The following is a 22,977-nucleotide window of genomic DNA, read 5'->3' on the forward strand; positions in this document are numbered from 1 at the left end:
AAGCAGGGATAGTGATAGGCAGGGTACATAAAGCTACAAACCGCTTGTGCTGTAGCGATTTCCACTGTCCAACACCACCTTTTGTTTGCAGGGACAGTGGAAGCTACATTTTTTTTTCCTCAGCGCTGTCGCTCACTGGGCTGCCCTAGAAGGCTCCCTGACCCTGATAGCTGCGTTGCTGTGTGTGTACGACGCTGTGCAAACCAACTGCTTTTTTCAAAGCACAAATCCTGTATTTCCTTCCTTTCTGCACAGCTATCTTGTGTGTTTGTCCACACTTTTGTGTGCAGCAGTCCTTTTTATAGCTGCCTGCCATACTTTTCTTAGATAACTGCAGGGAGATAAATATTGGCAAGTCTGCCTCTGTGCCATTGCTGTGTGTGGTATCTGTCTCTCATTGTGTGCCACCGAAAACACTGTGTAATACTTGGCCATTTATTTTTTTTTTTTTTGCTAAATTCTCCCTTTTCCCCCAAAAAAATTAGTGGGAGATAAATATTGGCAAGTCTGCCTCCGTGCCATTGCTGTGTGTGGCATCTGTCTGTCATTGTGTGGCACCGAAAACACTGGGTAATACTTGGCCATTTTTTTTTTTTTTGCTAAATTCTCCCTTTTCCCCAAAAAAAATTAGTGGGAGATAAATATTGGCAAGTCTGCCTCCGTGCCATTGCTGTGTGTGGCATCTGTCTGTCATTGTGTGGCACCGAAAACACTGTGTAATACTTGGCCATTTTTTTTTTTTTTTTTTGCTAAATTCTCCCTTTTCCAAAAAAAAAATTAGTGGGAGATAAATATTGGCAAGTCTGCCTCCGTGCCATTGCTGTGTGTGGCATCTGTCTGTCATTGTGTGGCACCGAAAACACTGGGTAATACTTGGCCATTTTTTTTTTTTTTACTAAATTCTCCCTTTTCCAAAAAAAAAATTAGTGGGAGATAAATATTGGCAAGTCTGCCTCCGTGCCATTGCTGTGTGTGGCATCTGTCTGTCATTGTGTGCCACCGAAAACACTGTGTAATACTTGGCCATTTTTTTTTTTTTTTTGCTAAATTCTCCCTTTTCCCCAAAAAAAATTAGTGGGAGATAAATATTGGCAAGTCTGCCTCCGTGCCATTGCTGTGTGTGGCATCTGTCTGTCATTGTGTGCCACCGAAAACACTGTGTAATACTTGGCCATTTTTTTTTTTTTTGCTAACTTCTCCCTTTTCCAAAAAAAAAATTAGTGGGAGATAAATATTGGCAAGTCTGACTCCGTGCCATTGCTGTGTGTGGCATCTGTCTGTCATTGTGTGGCACCGAAAACACTGGGTAATACTTGGCCATTTTTTTTTTTTTTTGCTAAATTCTCCCTTTTCCAAAAAAAAAATTAGTGGGAGATACATATTGGCAAGTCTGTCTCCGTGCCATTGCTGTGTGTGGCATCTGTCTGTCATTGTGTGCCACCGAAAACACTGTGTAATACTTGGCCATTTTTTATTTTTTTTGCTAAATTCTCCCTTTTCCCAAAAAAAAATTAGTGGGAGATAAATATTGGCAAGTCTGCCTCCGTGCCATTGCTGTGTGTGGCATCTGTCTGTCATTGTGTGGCACCGAAAACACTGTGTAATACTTGGCCATTTTCTTTTTTTTTTGCTAAATTCTCCCTTTTCCCCAAAAAAAATTAGTGGGAGATAAATATTGGCAAGTCTGCCTCCGTGCCATTGCTGTGTGTGGCATCTGTCTGTCATTGTGTGCCACCGAAAACACTGTGTAATACTTGGCCATTTTTTTTTTTTTTGCTAAATTCTCCCTTTTCCAAAAAAAAAATTACTGGGAGATAAATATTGGCAAGTCTGCCTCCGTGCCATTGCTGTGTGTGGCATCTGTCTGTCATTGTGTGGCACCGAAAACACTGTGTAATACTTGGCCATTTTTTTTTTTTTTTTGCTAAATTCTCCCTTTTCCCCCAAAAAAATTAGTGGGAGATAAATATTGGCAAGTCTGCCTCCGTGCCATTGCTGTGTGTGGTATCTGTCTCTCATTGTGTGCCACCGAAAACACTGTGTAAAACTTGGCCATTTTTTTTTTTTTTTGCTAAATTCTCCCTTTTCCCCCAAAAAAATTAGTGGGAGATAAATATTGGCAAGTCTGCCTCCGTGCTGTCATTGTGTGGCACCGAAAACACTGTGTAATACTTGGCCATTTTTTTTGGGGGGGGGGGTACATTCTCCCAGAAAAAAAAAAAAATAGTGGAAGATTAAGATTGGCATTTCTGCTTGAGTGCTGGTCCTGTGTGTGCCATCTGTCTCAAATTATTGGGGCACAGAAAACCTAGTGTGTAACATTGGGCCTGATTTTCCTTTCAGTGTCAGGCACCTATAAAGGTATATATAAATCCTACAGAAGTTTGAGTTCACCTGATAAGTTGTTTTACAGTAACAAATAGTGTTACTTTGGTTACGTTTTGCAAACAATGAGGAAGTCTACTGGAAGAGGTCGTGGCCGTGGGCGGTCATTGTCAGCTGGTAATGATGGTAGTGGTGGTGGAGCATCAGGTGGTCGTGGTAAAAGCAGTACAGCACCTAAGTCTCGAGTTGTTGAGCCAGGTTCGTTGTCTGGCTACACAAGGCCTCGAACGCTCTCTTTTCTGGGAGTAGGAAAACCACTTTTGAAGCCGGAGCTAGAGGAACAAGTATTGGCTTTCATTGCTGACTCTGCCTCTAACTCTTTCGTCTCCTCCTCGGAAAGTGCCAAATGTCAGAGCAGTGCATCGTCAGTGGATGCTCCCGGTCAGGAACAAGTCGCTTCCTTGTGTCCTTCACTAAAAACAACAGTGAAGGATGCGTCAGTCTACACAACAGGTTACTCCATGGAGCTCTTTACACATACCGTTCCTGGGTTACACAGTGAAACAGTTAACAGGCCATGCCCATTAGAAGTTGAATCGGACATGGAGTGCACAGATGCACAGCCACAGCCAGATTACTATGCTGTTCCTTTGACTCAGACCAGAACATTGCCCTCGCAGTGTACTGAGGCAGAATCAAAACCAGCGGAGACTATGGTGCTCCGTCACGAACGCAATACCACCGGCTTACACGGTGACACCGACGAAGTTGCACACAACATAGAAGAGGAGGTCATAGATGACCCAGTTGTGGACCCCGATTGGCAGCCATTGGGGGAACAGGGTGCAGGCGGCAGTAGTTCTGAAGCGGAGGAGGAGGAGCCGCAGCAGGCATCAACATCACAACAGGTTCCATCTACCGGGCCCGTATCTGGCCAAAAACGCGTGGCAAAACCAAAACCAGTTGGAGGACAGCGTGGCCATCCGGTTAAAGAAGCTCAGTCTGCAATGCCTGAAAAGGTATCCGATAGTAGAAAGAGTGCAATCTGGCATTTTTTTAAACAACATCCAAATGATCAGCGCAAAGTCAACTGTCAAAAATGTTCAACTACCTTAAGCAGAGGTCAGAATCTTAAAAGTCTAAATACAAGTTGCATGCATAGACATTTATCCACCATGCATTTGCAAGCCTGGACTAACTACCAAACGTCCCTAAAGGTTGCAGCACCCTCGGCCAATGAAGCTAGTCAGCAACGCTACATCCCTTCCCTCCCTGTAAGCCGACCATTTCCCACACCACCTGCAGTATCTGTGCAGCTTTCGTCGCCAGGCCAAAGCAGTCAGGGTATCACCAGGTTAGTAGTAGGAAACACTGCATGTAGGGCACCGGCAAGAATACCATCTCCAACCCTCTCTCACTCACCCATGTCCACCGGCACCACCGCTAGTTCCACGATCTCCAGCTCTCCAGTCCAGCTCACCCTACATGAGACTCTTGTTAGGAAAAGGAAGTACTCATCCTCGCATCCGCGTACACAGGGTTTGAACGCCCACATTGCTAGACTAATCTCATTAGAGATGATGCCCTACCGGTTAGTTGAAAGCGAAGCTTTCAAAGCGCTGATGGACTACGCTGTACCACACTACGAGCTACCCAGTCGGCACTTCTTTTCTAGAAAAGCCATCCCAGCCCTCCAACAGCATGTTAAAGACCGCATCGTCCATGCACTCAGGCAGTCTGTGACTACAAAGGTGCACCTGACAACAGATGCATGGACCAGTAGGCATGGCCAGGGACGTTACTTGTCCATCACGGCACACTGGGTGAATGTGGTGGATGCAGGCTCCACAGGGGACAGCAATATTGGGACAGTTCTGCCTAGCCCACGCTCAAGGAAAGAGTTGGCTGTAGGCGTTCGCCCCCCCTCCTCCTCTTCCTCCTCCTCCTGCAGAAGCGAGAGCTCGTCCACAGACCGCAGTCGCACATCCACTCCATCCGCAGCTGCCACTGTTGCACACCAGGTGTGCCATTATGGGACAGCTAGTGGCAAGCATCAGCAGGCTGTATTGGCAATGAAGTGTTTGGGCGACAACAGACACACCACGGAAGTTCTGTCCGAGTTCTTGCAGAAGGAAACTCAGTCATGGCTGGGCACTGTACATCTTGAGGCAGGCAAGGTAGTGAGTGATAACGGAAGGAATTTCATGGCTGCCATAGCCCTTTCCCAACTGAAACACATTCCTTGCCTGGCTCACACCTTAAACCTGGTGGTGCAGTGCTTCCTGAAAAGTTATCCGGGGTTACCCGACCTGCTCCTCAAAGTGCGCAGACTTTGCTCGCATATCCGCCGTTCGCCTGTACACTCCAGCCGTATGCAGAACTATCAGCGTTCTTTGAACCTTCCTCAGCATCGCCTAATCATCGACGTTGCAACAAGGTGGAACTCCACACTGCACATGCTTCAGAGAGTGTGCGAACAGAGGTGTGCTGTTATGTATTTGTGGGAGGATACACGGGCAGGCAGTTGGAAGGCAGACATGGAGTTGTCAGGTGTGCAGTGGTCGAAGCTACAAGACCTGTGTCAAGTCCTTCAGTGTTTGAGGAATGCACATGGCTGGTTAGTGCAGACAACGCAATAATAAGCATGAGCATCCCCCTAATGCGTCTGCTGATGCAAAGTTTGACGCACATAAAGGAGCAGGTGTCTGCAGCCGAGGAAGAGGAAAGCCTTGATGACAGTCAGCCATTGTCTGGTCAGGGCCGTGTAGAGGGCGCGGTAGCGGGCGAAGAGGAGGAGGACGAGGAGGACGAGGAGGATGATGGGGATGAGTACTTTTTTACTGAGGAAGCTTCTCCTGGGCCAACAGAAATTAGTGGCGTTGCAAGGCCGGGTTCTGTTTTTTTAAGGGAGACAAGTGACGTAGATTTGCCTGTAACTGCCCCTCAAACCAGCACAACCGCAGATTTGCCAACTGGAACTTTAGCCCACATGGCGGATTATGCCTTACGTATCCTCAAAAAGGACCCACGCATTATTAAAATGATGAGCGATGACGATTACTTGTTGGCCTGCATCCTTGACCCTCGCTATAAAGGCAAATTGCAAAATATTATGCCACATGAGAACCTCGAACAAATATTAGCAACCAAACAAGCTACTCTTGTAGACCGTTTGATTCAGGCATTCCCAGCACACAGCGCCGGTGATGGTTCTCACACGAGCTGCAGGGGGCTACAGGGCAGAGGTGTTAGAGGTGCACAGATCAGAAGTGGCGTTGGACAGAGGGGTTTTCTGACCAGGTTGTGGAGTGATTTCGCAATGACCGCAGACAGGACAGGTACTGCAGCATCTATTCAAAGTGACAGGAGACAACATTTGTCCAGTATGGTTACTAACTATTTTTCAGCCCTTATTGATGTTCTCCCTCAACCGTCATTCCCATTTGATTACTGGGCATCCAAATTAGACACCTGGCCTGAATTGGCAGAATATGCGTTGCAGGAGCTTGCTTGCCCAGCAGCTAGTGTGCTATCAGAAAGAGTATTCAGTGCTGCTGGTTCAATATTAACCGAAAAAAGGACTCGTCTGGCTACCCAAAATGTGGACGATTTCACCTTCATTAAAATGAACCACTCCTGGATTTCAAATTATTTTGCCCCACCTTTCCCGGCTGACACCTAGCTTTCCTATAAAAAGGTCTTGCTTGTGGACTGGTCTTACTGAGTGTTAAAATCTCTTAATTTGCAGCAGCTGTTTGACCAGCATACGACATGTTTACACATCCCCCAATGGGAAAACTCCCCCCACGGGGCTGTTGTCTCACTCTCGACACTTGGCGCAAGCACCCGTTAGTTACAGTGCTGTTTGTCAGAAGAGGTGGGTGTGCTCGCTTTTGGTCGACGGCACTGCCACTGGGTTACTCATAGTACAATGTAGTGTCTCTGGCGGTGGTGGTGCGCACCCAACGTCAGACACACCGTTGTAACATGAGGGGCCCTGGGGCGGTACCGCCGGCCACAAGAGAGTTCCCCCCCCCAGCTCAAACTGTGCTCTACCACGTGCCAAATTATCTCGCACAGCTCCACCAATGTTTAGTCTATGCGCTGACATCATTCAATGCCTGGCACTGACAATCAATACCAATTTGTTGACATCTATGATGATAGTTACAGTATTCTGGGTCAGTGTCCTATATTGACACCAGTAAATACTAATTTACTGCCAAATTACTTTGTCATAAACTCTGCAGATGAGCCCACCCCTGTACATAAGCATGCCACCCTTTTTTTTATTTATAGTTGTTTTGCGAGACATTAACATTTATTTATTTTTTTGGAGTACTAACTGTGTCAGACACTTCTTGCAATACTCCTCCACTGACCACAATGCTGCCTGCCTGTGTATCCATGTAACCGATTTAAAACTGCCATGAGCCTATTGTTTGTTATTTTAGGCCTTTGATAGCCTGTCTGCGGCCCCTACTTGCAATACTCCTCCACTGACCACAATGCTGCCTGTGTATCCATGTAACCGATTTAAAACTGCCATGCCTGCCTATTGTTTGTTATTTTAGGCCTTTGATAGCCTGTCTGCGGCCCCTACTTGCAATACTCCTCCACTGACCACAATGCTGCCTGGAGTGCCTGCCTGTGTATCCATGTAACCGATTTAAAACTGCCATGCCTTCCTATTGTTTGTTATTTTAGGCCTTTGATAGCCTGTCTGCAGCCCCTACTTGCAATACTCCTCCACTGACCACAATGCTGCCTGCCTGTGTATCCATGTAACCGATTTAAAACTGCCATGCCTGCCTATTGTTTGTTATTTTAGGCCTTTGATAGCCTGTCTGCGGCCCCTACTTGCAATACTCCTCCACTGACCACAATGCTGCCTGGAGTGCCTGCCTGTGTATCCATGTAACCGATTTAAAACTGCCATGCCTGCCTATTGTTTGTTATTTTAGGCCATTGATAGCCTGTCTGCGGCCCCTACCTGCAATACTCCTCCACTGACCACAATGCTGCCTGCCTGTGTATCCATGTAACCGATTTAAAACTGCCATGCCTGCCTATTGTTTGTTATTTTAGGCCTTTGATAGCCTGTCTGCGGCCCCTACTTGCAATACTCCTCCACTGACCACAATGCTGCCTGCCTGTGTATCCATGTAACCGATTTAAAACTGCCATGCCTGCCTATTGTTTGTTATTTTAGGCCTTTGATAGCCTGTCTGCGGCCCCTACCTGCAATACTCCTCCACTGACCACAATGCTGCCTGCCTGTGTATCCATGTAACCGATTTAAAACTGCCATGCCTGCCTATTGTTTGTTATTTTAGGCCTTTGATAGCCTGTCTGCGGCCCCTACTTGCAATACTCCTCCACTGACCACAATACTGCCTGCCTGTGTATCCATGTAACCGATTTAAAACTGCCATGCCTGCCTATTGTTTGTTATTTTAGGCCTTTGATAGCCTGTCTGCGGCCCCTACCTGCAATACTCCTCCACTGACCACAATGCTGCCTGCCTGTGTATCCATGTAACCGATTTAAAACTGCCATGCCTGCCTATTGTTTGTTATTTTAGGCCTTTGATAGCCTGTCTGCGGCCCCTACTTGCAATACTCCTCCACTGACCACAATGCTGCCTGCCTGTGTATCCATGTAACCGATTTAAAACTGCCATGCCTGCCTATTGTTTGTTATTTTAGGCCTTTGATAGCCTGTCTGCGGCCCCTACTTGCAATACTCCTCCACTGGCCACAATGCTGCCTGGAGTGCCTGCCTGTGTATCCATGTAACCGATTTAAAACTGCCATGCCTGCCTATTGTTTGTTATTTTAGGCCTTTGACAGCCTGTCTGCGGCCCCTACTTGCAATACTCCTCCACTGACCACACCAATGCTGCCCGTGTACCCCTGGAACCTATTTAAAAGTTCATAGAGCCTAGTTATATATTTTATTTACTATTAATAAGGCCATGATGGACTACGCTGTACCACGCTACAAGCTAACCAGTCGACACTTCTTTTGCGAGAAAAGCCATCCCAACCCTCCACCAGCATGTAAAAGACCGCATTGTCCATGCACTCTGGCAATCTGTGAGTACAAAGGTGCACCTGACAACAGACGCATGGACCTGTAGGCATGGCCACGGAAGATTACGTGTCCATTAAGGCGCAATGGGTTAATGTGGTGGATGCATGGTCCACAGGGGACAGCCTACTAAGTCTGTCTGCAGTCCCTAATTCAAATTGTCCTCCACTGTCTAAATCGGAGCTTCCACCTTCTGGCTTTCGGCCTATAGTATCAGAAATTAAACTGCATTTGGCCTTCAACTTTGGTTACGGCCTACTGACGGTGTCTGCCCCTCCCTGGTGTTTGCCCTCAACTGAATAAAGCTGAGCTTCCACCTTCTGGCTTTCGGCCTATAGTATCAGATATTAAACTGCATTTGGCCTTCAACTTTGGTTACGGCCTACTGACGGTGTCTGCCCCGCCCTGGTGTTTGCCCTCAACTGAATAAAGCTGAGCTTCCACCTTCTGGCTTTCGGCCTATAGTATCAGATATTAAACTGCATTTGGCCTTCAACTTTGGTTACGGCCTACTGACGGTGTCTGCCCCTGCCTGGTGTTTGTCCTCAACTGAATAAAGCTGAGCTTCAACCTTCTGGCTCTCATTAAGTGCTGTGTTTTTAAAAATTGGTGGTTAGGGCCTACTAACGGTGTCTGCCCCTCCCTGGTGTTTGCCCTCAACTGAATAAAGCTGAGCTTCCACCTTCTGGCTTTCGGCCTATAGTATCAGATATTAAACTGCATTTGGCCTTCAACTTTGGTTACGGCCTACTGACGGTGTCTGCCCCTGCCTGGTGTTTGTCCTCAACTGAATAAAGCTGAGCTTCAACCTTCTGGCTCTCATTAAGTGCTGTGTTTTTAAAAATTGGTGGTTAGGGCCTACTAACGGTGTCTGCCCCTCCCTGGTGTTTGCCCTCAACTGAATAAAGCTGAGCTTCCACCTTCTGGCTTTCGGCCTATAGTATCAGATATTAAACTGCATTTGGCCTTCAACTTTGGTTACGGCCTACTAACGGTGTCTGCCCCTCCCTGGTGTTTGTCCTCAACTGAATAAAGCTGAGCTTCAACCTTCTGGCTCTCATTAAGTGCTGTGTTTTTAAAAATTGGTGGTTAGGGCCTACTAACGGTGTCTGCCCCTCCCTGGTGTTTGCCCTCAACTGAATAAAACTGAGCTTCCACCTTCTGGCTTTCGGCCTATAGTATCAGAAATTAAACTGCATTTGGCCTTCAACTTTGGTTACGGCCTACTGACGGTGTCTGCCCCTCCCTGGTGTTTGCCCTCAACTGAATAAAGCTGAGCTTCCACCTTCTGGCTTTCGGCCTATAGTATCAGATATTAAACTGCATTTGGCCTTCAACTTTGGTTACGGCCTACTGACGGTGTCTGCCCCTCCCTGGTGTTTGCCCTCAACTGAATAAAGCTGAGCTTCCACCTTCTGGCTTTCGGCCTATAATATCAGATATTAAACTGCATTTGGCCTTCAACTTTGGTTACGGCCTACTGACGGTGTCTGCCCCTGCCTGGTGTTTGTCCTCAACTGAATAAAGCTGAGCTTCAACCTTCTGGCTCTCATTAAGTGCTGTGTTTTTAAAAATTGGTGGTTAGGGCCTACTAACGGTGTCTGCCCCTCCCTGGTGTTTGCCCTCAACTGAATAAAGCTGAGCTTCCACCTTCTGGCTTTCGGCCTATAGTATCAGATATTAAACTGCATTTGGCCTTCAACTTTGGTTACGGCCTACTAACGGTGTCTGCCCCTGCCTGGTGTTTGTCCTCAACTGAATAAAGCTGAGCTTCAACCTTCTGGCTCTCATTAAGTGCTGTGTTTTTAAAAATTGGTGGTTAGGGCCTACTAACGGTGTCTGCCCCTCCCTGGTGTTTGCCCTCAACTGAATAAAGCTGAGCTTCCACCTTCTGGCTTTCGGCCTATAGTATCAGAAATTAAACTGCATTTGGCCTTCAACTTTGGTTACGGCCTACTGACGGAGTCTTCCCCTCCCTGGTGTTTGCCCTCAACTGAATAAAGCTGAGCTTCCACCTTCTGGCTTTCGGCCTATAGTATCAGATATTAAACTGCATTTGGCCTTCAACTTTGGTTACGGCCTACTAACAGTGTCTGCCCCTCCCTGGTGTTTGTCCTCAACTGAATAAAGCTGAGCTTCAACCTTCTGGCTCTCATTAAGTGCTGTGTTTTTAAAAATTGGTGGTTAGGGCCTACTAACGGTGTCTGCCCCTCCCTGGTGTTTGCCCTCAACTGAATAAAGCTGAGCTTCCACCTTCTGGCTTTCGGCCTATAGTATCAGATATTAAACTGCATTTGGCCTTCAACTTTGGTTACGGCCTACTAACGGTGTCTGCCCCTGCCTGGTGTTTGTCCTCAACTGAATAAAGCTGAGCTTCAACCTTCTGGCTCTCATTAAGTGCTGTGTTTTTAAAAATTGGTGGTTACGGCCTACTAACGGTGTCTGCCCCTCCCTGGTGTTTGCCCTCAACTGAATAAAGCTGAGCTTCCACCTTCTGGCTTTCGGCCTATAGTATCAGAAATTAAACTGCATTTGGCCTATTAGTGTGTTTGGGCCCTTAAAACAGTGTCTGCTGCTCCTGGGTTTGCTACTCCACTGAACAAAGTAATGCCGCCTGTTTAGTCCTGTTACCAATTTTGAACTGCATTTAGCCTACTTTATTCTTTGGCCCTATATCTGTTTACTCCTCATCCTGCCCATTGCCCAGCCACTGCTAGATGAGTCTGCTGGTACATTGACCTAGACCACTACATTCCCCTTGCACTCTACACAGCCAGAATCTGACCCTGCTGAAAGTAAGGTTTCCCTTCCCGCATGTTATACCACCTTACACAGGGACAAAGAGGAAGGTGCAGATGAAAGTGCAGGTTCCTTTATCAGGTGGTGGGGCATACTCGTTGGCAACGTCACTGGCACAGGGCCCCTCAGAGTACGCAAAAGTGTCGCTGCTGGTGGGAGGCGCCCCCGCCGTGCAAACACACCACTGTACTTTGAGGGGCCCTGTGCCAGTGCCAATGCGAACAAGTGTGCCCCCCTGCTTGCTCAGGATCACAGCACTTGCAACGTTTAAATACTTACCTCTCCCTGCTCCACCGCCGTGACGTAGTCCACGATTCCTGGGCCCACTAAAACCTTGAACCAGCCCTACCCCCCACAACTTTTGCCAAATGACCCAAGTTCCATTGAACAACTATTATTATAAAGTTAATTAAGATTGACAAGCTTCAGAAACAAGAATGGATGTTTTTGGCATTAAAATGGGCACTGTAGGTGTTTTCCTGGCCTCCCCTCACTGCCGACTATGCTTCCCCATTGACTTGCATTGGGTTTCGTGTTTCGGTCGATCCCCGACTTTAAGCGATAATCGGCCGACTGCACTCGATTCGACTCTGGACAAAGTCGGGTTTCACAAAACCCGACTCGATCTTTAAAAAATGAAAGTCGCTCAACCCTAGTAGTGACATGACGTTTCGACTCTCCCGAGTCATATTCATACATCGCTTGGTATGCAAGCAATGGGAATATATAGCAACTCCTTTATTAAAGGTATGAATAATGCTGAAAGATATGGTCTGGTAAGCGGCGCTCCCGCGCCCTGCTGTTAGCGGCCATTATGCTCTATTTACAGGTACAGATTACAGGCGGTCTTTGGAATCCAGGCAGCCTGGAAGCGATTTGGAATCCCCCTAGCCAGGTGGGGTTGGAAGCCTTCCTTACTGCGCTGTAGTGTGCGTCCCTTGCTGCCTGATGCTTCACACAAGATCCTCTTTCTCTCTCTGTCCTTTTAGATGGACACTACCCGCATGGCAGGCAACTCGAGCCTTTTTACAGGTGTCCCTTCTCGTGGTGACTCTGGGCTCTCTCTGCTGCTGTGCCTTCTGGTGTAATGGTGGCCAGGAGACTTAGAATCTCCTGCCCACCGGTTTCTGCTGTGGGGCATACAGTTATCCCCACAACCTCAGAATTCTGGCCTCCAGTTTCTGTGCTTGATCCTGGAGTGAGTCCAATCGTGGCTCCACTCCAGATTCTCTCTTCTCCTCCTTTACTCCTTCTCCCCTCACTGTCTCTTACAGACTGTCTGACTCTCCTGTCAGGAGCTGCGGAGCCGCATGTCTGCTAAGCTCCAGCTCTACTCACAGACTCTCCTCACAGACTGGCCACTAACTCCTCCAGCCAGAATATATAGGGGAGTTACCCTCAAACCGGGTCTCGAGCTCCCCCTTCTGGCCTGGAGTCAGAACAGTGTTGTGTGTATGTGTTACCTGTTAAAGAGATCTTCATCTCTTCCAGGCATGGCATCACCCTCCCCGTGAAGAAGGCAATGCCACTGTAAAAACCGAATTCCTGGGGTGTTAAATATACATAATAAAAAACAAGTACAATAATCTTAATCAATACAAGTCACGACTGCTACATAAGGAGAGAGGACCCTGCCTGCGAGGGCTCACAATCTACAAGGGATGGGTGAGAATACAGTAGGCGAGGGTAGAACTGGTCGTGCAGCGGTTTGGTAGATCGGAGGTTACTGCAGGTTGTAGGCTTGTCAGAAGAGGTAGGTCTGATGTGTTAGGGTAGAGAGTTCCAGAGCATAGGGGATGCGCGAGAGAAATCTTTTATGCAATTGTGGGAAGAGGAGATAAGAGGGGAGTATAGAAGGAGATCTTTGAGGATCGGAGGTTGCGTGTAGGTAAGTACCAGGAGATGAGGTCACAGATGTATGGAGGAGACAGGTTATAATGAACCTCTGCAAGACATTTCAGCCACGGGGACTCAAACATACAGCTCTGGTAAAAATTAAGAGACCACTGCAAAATGTTCAGTTTCTCTGATTTTTCTCTTTATAGGTATATTTTTGAGTAAAATGTAAATTGTTCTTTTAGTCTGTAAATGTAGCGCCCCCACTGCCGCAGGGCCGAGGGGTACCCGGTACCGGGCCTCTGAGTCTCTGCTCTGGGGTTGTCACGGTGGCTAGACCCGGTCCGTGACCCTGCTGAGGGGCGTACAGTAATAGATGTGGATAGTGGTGGTGGTGCGGTGCAGTAAATAACGAGGACACCAGGTTGCAGTCTCTTTACCTCTTTACTGAAGGTCTCTGGGTCCTCAGTCCGGAATACGGTTCACCGGGCTGCGCAAGTCTGGCCGGTCCAATGGCACCTCCAGAGTTCTCCTTGCAGGTGGAAATCTGTGCCTTCCTGCTAGCGCTATGTGTTGTGGTCCTCCCCTGCTGTGCTTACGGGATAGTCCCCACAACTGTTGTGTCTGTTTCTCGTGTTCCCTCACAACTCGATTAGATGATCTTCTGCTAATCTTCCGTCCCTCCCAGGTGTTATGGTTGGGACGCACCCGTATGACGGGTAGGCTCGGAGCTCTTCCGGGACCCTAGAGTCGCCCCTCCCCACAGGTTGCCCCCTATGTCTGCATAGGTGATTTAAGTGAGACAGCCTGCCTGTGACTGACTGTCCTGCCGTTGGTTTGAAGTATGGCTTAGAGCTCTGTACCTCCTCGGCGTTCCGGCCGCCGGTTGTTTACGCCTCAGTAGGATGTTGCCTCGATCTTACAGCACGACTCCTACTGGTATTCTCCTCCTTGCTTTGATCTCGTTTCTCACTCAGCACAATAAATCTCGCTTCTTGTCCTTTCTTAGGGCACCGCCGCTATGAAGTGCAGGCGCGGTCCCGTAGCTTTCTCTCTGTTTGCCAGGCCTCTGTCAGGATCCCACCCCTGACAGGGACCCTACCGAATCTTCCCCTGCAACACCCTCTGTTACAAGGTGTTGCCTGGTTCCAACCCAGTCAGCGTTCTCCTTAACTTCCTGCCTGACCCCCAGTTTTACCAGTATGTGAGGAGTGGCCTAATGAATAGCACCCTTAGCTCCCCCTGGAGGCCCGACTGTGAAATGTATTGGTGTATGTGATACCTGGTCAGATGAACTCCTTCAGTGCCATCAGACGTACCATAGCCCCCCTTAGCGGCGGAGCCACAGTACTGCAACGACCAGGACTCTGGGGCGCTGCATAAACTTCTGACAACGTCTCCGAATTTCCAAGCAATACATTTTTTATTTTTTTTCTGAAAAGGAGAAATGGTCAAAATTAAGAAAAAAGCCAGTGCTCAAATAATGCAAAGAAACCAAGTTCATAATCATTTACTATAGAAACAACAATACTAATGGTTTAACACAGGAAGAGTTCAGAAATCAATATTTTGTGGAATAACCATGATTTTTCTTCTTTCAGTTCTTCTTTGTTTGACGGCATCATCCTCTTGATTACATTCCAGAGGTTTTCAATGGGGTTCAGGTCTGGAGATTGGGCTGCCCATGAGAGGGTTTTGATGTGGTGGTCTCTTAATTTTTACCAGAGTTGTATTTTTCAAGCACGCCAAAGACACTCGGTTAGCATCTAAGCATGCTAGGAGAGCACCTTATCTGAACACGTGAGCTCATCACTAGTGGTCACATCTCTACCATGTGTACCATACCCTTTTTGTTAGTGAGCCTTTGCGAGGGTTTTGTAGCAGTCTAAAATATTGTATATGATTTAGAAGGGTATATCAACGAATACAAGCCTGATAGAAGGAAAAAGAAGGTGCCTTTGGTCCCCACAGGGTAAATGTGGGCCAATGGTGTATGCACAAGGAGCTATACTGATACAAGTATGAAAGGAACATTGCAAATGCAAAGTGAAAATTTAAGTTTATTAGTTATTAGGAGACAGATTCATATCAAAGGGTAAGCTTATGAGACTGTATAACATAAAATCTGACCTCTTTGATCAGTAGAGTATAATGGTAGAAATTCACAGTGGCTCGGTTTTCTACATATGTTGCTTCCCCGGGAGCAGCACATCCCGGCAGTTCACATTACAGTTTACAGTATATGCCAATTTTCATTACTGTTACACAATGGCCGTCCATCGTACAATATAATTGTCATCGACATTTATTATACATCAACGCACTTTACTGTAATCCTGCGTCAAATGTAAATATGTTTAACATTTCTGCAGACATCGCCATCTGGATCTCATGAGCATGATTAAAAACAGAAAGAAAATCAAGTACAATTCAAGTAAGAAAAGAAACAAGCAAAGTCCAGAGAAGCCACACAAAGTCCTTCAGATAAGAGTTAGGGGGAGTAATGGGTGTTCGGACTAGGCAAACGAAGACAAAGGTTCGGCATTTGCACCATCATAGGAGTTGGTTTAAAGGGAACCTGTCGGGTCTGATAATGTTATTAACTTACCGATGCGGGGTCAATCTGCAGGGTAATAGCATTATGTAGGTGACCAGCTGCTTTACTGAAAGTACGGCACCAGGGAGAAATAAACTTTACTTCTCCTGTGAGCCCCTGGCTTTCAGTCATGCTGGTGCGCCCAGAGCATTTACAGTCACCACTCACAGCACTTAGAGCAGCAGCTGTAGTCACACACTGGATCTGACTGACAGCCAGATGTGCACTAATGTACTGCACAGCCGGCTGTCAGTTAGTACCAGTGTGTGACTACAGCTGCTGCTCTCTGCGCTGTTAGCAGTGACTGAAAGCTGGAGACTCCCAGGAAAAATAAAGTAATTTTTCTCCCTGGTGCCACAGTTTCAGTACAGGTACAGCAGCTGGGTATATCTGAAAGTGTTGGCACCCTTGAAATTGTTCCAGAAAATGAAGTATTTCTCCCAGATAAATATTGCAATTGCATGTATTTTGTTATACACGTTTATTTCCTTTGTGTGTATTGGAACAACACAAAAAAAAACAGAGAAAAAAAGGCAAATTATACATAATTTCACACAAAAACCTAAAAATGTGCCAGACAAAATTGTTGGCACCCTCAACTTAATATTTGGTTGCACACCCTTTGGAATAAATAACTGCAATCAATCGCTTCCTATAACCATCAACAACCTTCTTACACCTCTCAACTGGTATTTTGGGCCATTCTTCTTTTGCAAACTGCTCCAGGTTTCTCATACTTGAAGGCGTCTTCTCCCAACAGCAATTTTAAGATCTCTCCACAGGTGTTCAATGGGATTTAGATTTGGACTAGTGATAATCAAGTATGCTCCTTACTCGAGTTTCTCCGAGTATGCTTGGGTGGGTGGTCTCCAAGTATTTCAGCGTGCTCGGAGATTTAGTTTATGTCAATGCAGCTGAATGATTTGCGGCTGCTAGACAGATTGAATACATGTGGGGATTGCCTGTTTGTTAGGCAATCCAAAGATGTATTCAAGCTGTCTAGCAGCCGTAAATCATGCAGCTGCATCGACAAACTAAATCTCCGAGCATGCTGAAATACTCTGAGACCACACGAGCATGCTCGGAGAAACTCGAGTAACGAGCATACTCGCTCATCGCTAATCTGGACCTATAACTGCCACTTCAGAACTCTCCAGTGCATTTTTTCCATCCATTTTTGGGGGCTTCTTGAAGTATGTTTGGGGTCATTGTCCTGCTGAAAGACCTAGGAAGCAAAATCAGCTTCCTGACACTGGGCACTATATTGCTACCCAAAATCCTTTGGTAATCTTCATATTTCTTGATGCCTTGCACACAATTAAGGCACCCAGTGCCAGAGCCAGCAATACAACCCCAAAACATCTTTGAACCTCCACGATATTTGACTATAGGTACTGTGTTCTTTTCTTTGTAGGCCTCTTTCCATTTTCAGTAAACAGTAGAATGATGTGCTTTACCAAGAAGCTCTATCTTGGTCTCATCTGTCCACAAGACACTTTGCCAGAAAGATTTTGGCTTACTCATGTGTATTTTGGCAAACTGTAGTCTAACTTTGTCTCTGTGTCAGCAGTGGAATCCTCCTGGGTCTCCTGCCATAGCGTTTCATTTAATTCAAATGTATAGTATAGTTTGCACTGACACTGATGCACCATGAACATGCAGGACAGGTTGAATTTCTTTGGAACTTGATTGGGGCTGCTTATCCACCATCCAGGCTATCCTTTTTCTCCAGGACGCGTACACCCAGCTTCAGATGCTCAATGTAGTGAGAGAAAGAAACTATGCGCATGTGAAAGGATTGTATAGCGCTGGTCATGTTGCTGGCACTTGTAAATCATGTTATCACGTCCACAGGGGCATGATAATATGCTATGTGGGCCGACTAGTCTGGCGACACTAAAGCCCCATCGACTAGTCAAAGCCCTCATATACATTTTATAAACAGACTTTAGAAATACTTTTTATGAAGATCTGTTTGAGTTTAATGTAATAAAGGGACTGTTAGGCAGGGAATTTAGATATGTAGACACAACTGCTGGTGGTTAAGGGGCATGGGAGACTTGGAAGGTTCCCTTTAAAGAATTTTTGGGACACACAACAAAAAAAACCTATTTTCAACAATCACAATTTAGAAGAGATCTGTTTGTCTGAAACTGAAATGCAATTCGAGGCACAGCGCACAGACCAAGTGTCGCCCTACTTCTGGAAAGGAAAACATTATATTTTTATTCTATATATTTTGAACAATAAAAACCTGTAGAATGGAGATAACTCACAGATTTGTATCGGAGAGTGTTGTGGGCAAGCTCTGTGATTTGTGCAGAGATCATTGTGAAGAGAGGAGGAGCTGAGCTGTGCCATCACCTATTGTGGGTGGTGGATTCTGTGTTATACACTGCAGAGCAAAAGGGTAACTTTTTTGAACTTTTGACTTTCATGCTCCAAATTTGACTTGCATTTATTTAGCATATGATTAGTTATGTAGATTCTTGTCATGTCACTTCATTGTTACTGTTTTGCTCCTAAACATCTACATTTTAATTATTATTTTGTTAATCTATCTTAGGCTTTTAACACTGCCTGAACCCTTCTGGCCATGCTATCGATCAGATTCAAATATGTTTTGACCAAAATTGGAAACCGGATCTCTTCTACACTTTCCCAAAGTTTGTGCATACTGGTCGCCTCACTTGGGTATGTATACAGCTTTTTCTGTAACTCTAACCACAAGTGTTCGATTGAGTTAAGATCTGGGGACTGTCGGGGCCAATCCAGCACCTCTATTTCATTGTCATTGAATCATTGCTTCCCCAATCTCGACATGTGCTTCTGGTCATTGTCCTGTTGGAACACAATGTCGTCCTTTTCAGACCCATAGAACTCGAGGGTGTGAAGTAACTCGTCTTGTAGGATACTTACATATAGCTCAGCATTGAGGCCACATCCATCCTGGTCAAGTATCCAACTCCGTTGGCTGTGAAACAACCCCATATCATCAGGCTTCCTCCACTGAACTTGACATTTCCTTCAATTCTTTGATCCGTTAGCCCCTTTTTCCCTTGTTTCTTTCTTTCTTTTTTTTCGAGACACCATTCCAGATTTGTGTAATGTGCATTGCACGGTGCTTGCATGGGCATCTGTGATTTCAATATTACGAAGCATACAAGCCTCCTCCACTGCCATGTTTGTCGATCTAGAACTGATAGACCATGTGGAGAGCTGACTTGTTGACGCCAATATTTTCCCTCTTGGCTTCTGAATGGATGGACCATTTCATATTCTTCCAACTGTCATGGCACTCACATGATACAGTTTAGTAATTTTCTTGGTGGAAATACCACTATTGATCAGATGAATGATTGTTTTTCTTTTCTAGGAAAATCAACTTCATGGCTGCTCCTCGATTCGAATCAATGACCTTTCACTTGGGAGTCAACCTAGTAACACAAAGAGCTATTATGGAATGTGAGAACTGGTTGTAATATGCAGTATACAGGAAGAAAAGAAAAAGATTTTTCCAAAACCAGGAGCAAAACAGTAACAATGCAGTGACATGGCAAAAGTTTGCATAAATAATCATATGCTAAATAGCTGCAAGTAAAATTTGAGTATGAGATAGCCAAGATGGTTGTCTAAGAAATAATGGTAGTCTCATGTTTGAAGCAGTAGTGGATGGTGAGATATGGAGCCTTAAAGTCAAAAGTTCAAAACATTGATACCCATTTGCTCATAACTGTATACTATGTAAAGAGATGTTATCAGTCATTGTGGTCCTGTCTGTGATGATAATGAGACTGTTGAGAAGTCATGGGTCTGGAACAGGAAGTGTCATCATGAGGCTCAGTAGCCAGAGTGAAAACTGCAAGATTTCAGGATTTTTCTTTAAATAGACATAAAAATGTAAAAAGAAAATAAACCCCCTCTAGCTTCTTGAGTTTTCATGAGGTGCAGAGATATCAGGTTTTCTACGACATTTGGCCCTTTCCAACATCACAACTAATGAATCGTCTGCTTTTTTTCCCTGTATAGTTTCAAAACTATTTTCATTTACATGAATGGTCTCCTGTAGTGATCTCATCTTTCCTCTACCGTAATCCCTTTCTGGGAAGACTCCATCCCTGTTTGATTTTCTTCCTACAGACAATACTAATTATCTGCTTTGCTTATGTTGTTAAAATGTGTATCTGGAAATCATGCGCCAGGTAAAATATGTTCTAGAAATGCAATTAGTAGTGTTCATTCACTGCTCTTAAAGTGAATTTTCCTGAAATAAAGCTTCGACTTATGCAGAAACTGCGTCTTGCCAGCCATATTAGCCCCTACGGAGATGTATTATCTACCACCTGGTCAACCCAAAGATTCCCATTCCATCACAGCATTTACTGCCCTCTTTTTATTAATCAATTTGCGCTTTTACAGTCTATAATGGTAGGTGATGGTTCTAACAATGTCCAATTTAAAGCAAAGGTCATGGTTTCAATTTGTTGACCTGGTAAAATCAATTGACAGAACCCAATCCATTGACCACCTCAGTAATCTCTTGCCACTGAACGATAGGTCTTAGTATCACCTCTTAGCTAACGGAACTTGCAGATCTTCTCATGATTAGTGGCCAAGCCCGGAGACATCACATATTCATCACTAACCTGGGAGATGCCACTGTAAGGGAGACTGGGAGCATACAGTATGGCATTATAGGAAAAGTATGTGCTGCTTTCCTTTAATGTTGTATCAAAAGACATGTAAGTTGCGGAGAACTTGTGTTCTCGAACAGCAGAGGAAGGAGGATATGGAAACTAGAAACAGCAACTGAAGTAAGTCCTGTCATAGCTTCTCCTCAATGTTGTGTGGCTGGGACATTTGATTGTGTATAGTATGTAGTGAGAGACTTGAGATAACCCTTTACAAGCAGCTATGTCCTCCTCTTATAAACTTACTCTTTACAGGCAGCTGTATTCTTGTCTTTTTTTTTGTCTGGGCAACACTGGCAGACACAGACAGAAGAGAGTCCTTATGCAAGAACTGTATATTAGCTCTTTGCAGTTCAATATTTCTTCGTAATGCAGAATTCCACCGGATTTGGAGGTGGAAAAGGGCCTTCTTATCTCTTGGGCTCCTGAGCAGCCGCACAGGATGCACCAATAATTTGTCTGCCCCTGGGCTGCATAATACAGAGGGACATATTATTACATAGCTAATAAGTTACAATATTTTGCATGTAGTAAAGTTCTGGTCTCTTCTGGAGGTGTAGTAATTTTTTTCATTTTGCTGATTTGCTGCCCACTGTGATAAATTGCTGAATTACTTTGACACGATTTTTACTTCTCATTGACTGAAATGATGAGATAAATAGGTGAATCAATTTCTATGAATGAGTCGACAAAAAGACTCAACTTGCCGAAACCTGCCAGATGTGAGCACAAGGTTCCACTATGCCATTCAGAAGGGGCATAGAATTAACTCCTCACCTCATAGGTTGTGTCACCCAGAAATTCTGAGGTCTTGTGCAAATCACCTTAAACTCATGGCCACAAAGAACTGTGGGTTGGTCAGCAATGAACTCTTGTATCTGATTTGCTTTGCTGGGTGATGACGATGCAGACGATGATAGTTAGATGACTGCTTTCAAGTGATCTCTACACAACAGAATGTGTCAGTCTACTATTAGACCAGAGTAAAAATGGCAAAGTTTTAGAATTTTAAATTTAGATATTCAAATTGTCTCTTCAGAGAGGAAGAGGACTAGAACTCTAGTGCCACTTATTGGAAGTAGCAATCCTAACAGTCAATGTCGACCCTTTAACGAGCCTTGTCACATGACTTAGAATAAAAGCCAAACCAGAATCTCAATTTGCAGACACTGTGTTTCGGGGTACTGCCCCTCGTCAGTGCAAAGTGGAGATCTCATTTGGCTGTGTGAGAGGCGTTTGACCGGGATCCAAGAAGTAAGGTTTCTCCTTGCAGAGAGTGACATGTTAAGCATGTCGCGATGAGGAGACTTAAAGCCGCAATGCTCCTCTGGGAAATATACAAACTGTCTCTTCAGAGAGGAAGAGGACTAGAACTCTAGTGCCACCTATTGGACGTACCAATCCTAACAGTCTATGATGACCCTTTACCGAAACACTGTCTGCAAATTGAGATTCTGGTTTGGCTTTTATTCTAAGTCATGTGACAAGGCTCGTTAAAGGGTCGACATTGACTGTTAGGATTGCTTCTTCCAATAGGTGGCACTAGAGTTCTAGTCCTCTTCCTCTCTGAAGAGACAATTTGCATATTTCCCAGAGGAGCATTGCGGCTTCATGTCTCCTCATCTCGACATGTTTAACATGTCACTCTCCGCAAGGAGAAACGATACTTCTTGGATCCCGGTCAGACGCCTCTCAATCAGCCAAATCAGATATCCACTTTGCACTGATGATCAGTTGTTGCTGACCAGAATACCGACAGGGGTGTTGGAGCTGGTATTCCACAACTGGCCTCTGATGCTCACAAAGCCTTGCCAGCATGTGCAGTGTAGATTTCCAGCACGTGGTCATGTCGCGCACCAGTCGGTGAGCTGGCACTTGCATGCACAACTGCTGGCGCCAGCACGGGACGTGAGTAAAGGCTTTATTATTTTTTGGGGGCCAAACATTTAGTTTAAAAGGCGGTTGTCCTAGTAGTTTTTCTTTAATTGGGCTCACCAGGCAAACTAATTATTACAGATGTTTGAGATTGATTTCAGTGATCCGAAGAGCCCTGAAACACAAACCATCCATTAGATTGTTGGGAAAACAAAAAATTACATCTTTATGACACATAAATCCAATCAGTATAATAATTTGGAATGTTGTGTGTTTTTCTTCTTTGTTGAAATTACTTTACACTTTCTTTTTTGTGCCTTCTCCGATGTCATACCACATACAAACTTATGTCGCAACCCTTCCGTTCATTTTTGGGTATGTAGGCGTACACTATTGTATTATGGCGGAAATATCCTGTATGAACAAGATATGAAAAACAGGTTTCAGAAGCCGATAAAATGAAGATAAGACACCTTACCATACATGGAAAATGTTCTGTAATGTTTAGAGATTTCACAGAGATTTCTATGAACGTAGGCCAATAGACGTAAAGGCTCTGTCTTACCCGTAAAGTTGATGAGAATTGATTTGTAGGACCCCGTTCTATCAGCCACATTAGTGATTTGTGGAACCTCTGCCTCCTACCTCACAGCTTACGCGGCTCTTATTTTGATTATCAAGAAGCAGGAAGTCCAAATTTAGTACCTCCTTCTTAAAGGACCAGAGCCATTATCGCTAAAGTACACAAAATTTTTGTAGTTT

At 45.2% G+C, this 22,977-nt stretch overlaps 1 long non-coding RNA gene across 1 annotated transcript in view; it reads left to right on the forward strand.

Annotated features, from left to right (window-relative positions):
- The window catches only part of LOC143792320 (uncharacterized), a 57,332-nt gene extending 37,461 nt beyond the window's left edge, over positions 1-19,871 (forward strand). The window contains exons 2-4 of the long non-coding RNA XR_013219926.1: positions 15,426-15,487; positions 18,216-18,343; positions 19,026-19,871. This is a non-coding gene — a long non-coding RNA (uncharacterized LOC143792320). The remainder of the gene's footprint in view (positions 1-15,425; positions 15,488-18,215; positions 18,344-19,025) is intronic.
- Positions 19,872-22,977: the final 3,106 nt, after the last annotated feature.

The sequence above is a fragment of the Ranitomeya variabilis genome, chromosome 1 (genome assembly GCF_051348905.1).
Source record: "Ranitomeya variabilis isolate aRanVar5 chromosome 1, aRanVar5.hap1, whole genome shotgun sequence".
Lineage (NCBI taxonomy): Eukaryota > Metazoa > Chordata > Amphibia > Anura > Dendrobatidae > Ranitomeya > Ranitomeya variabilis.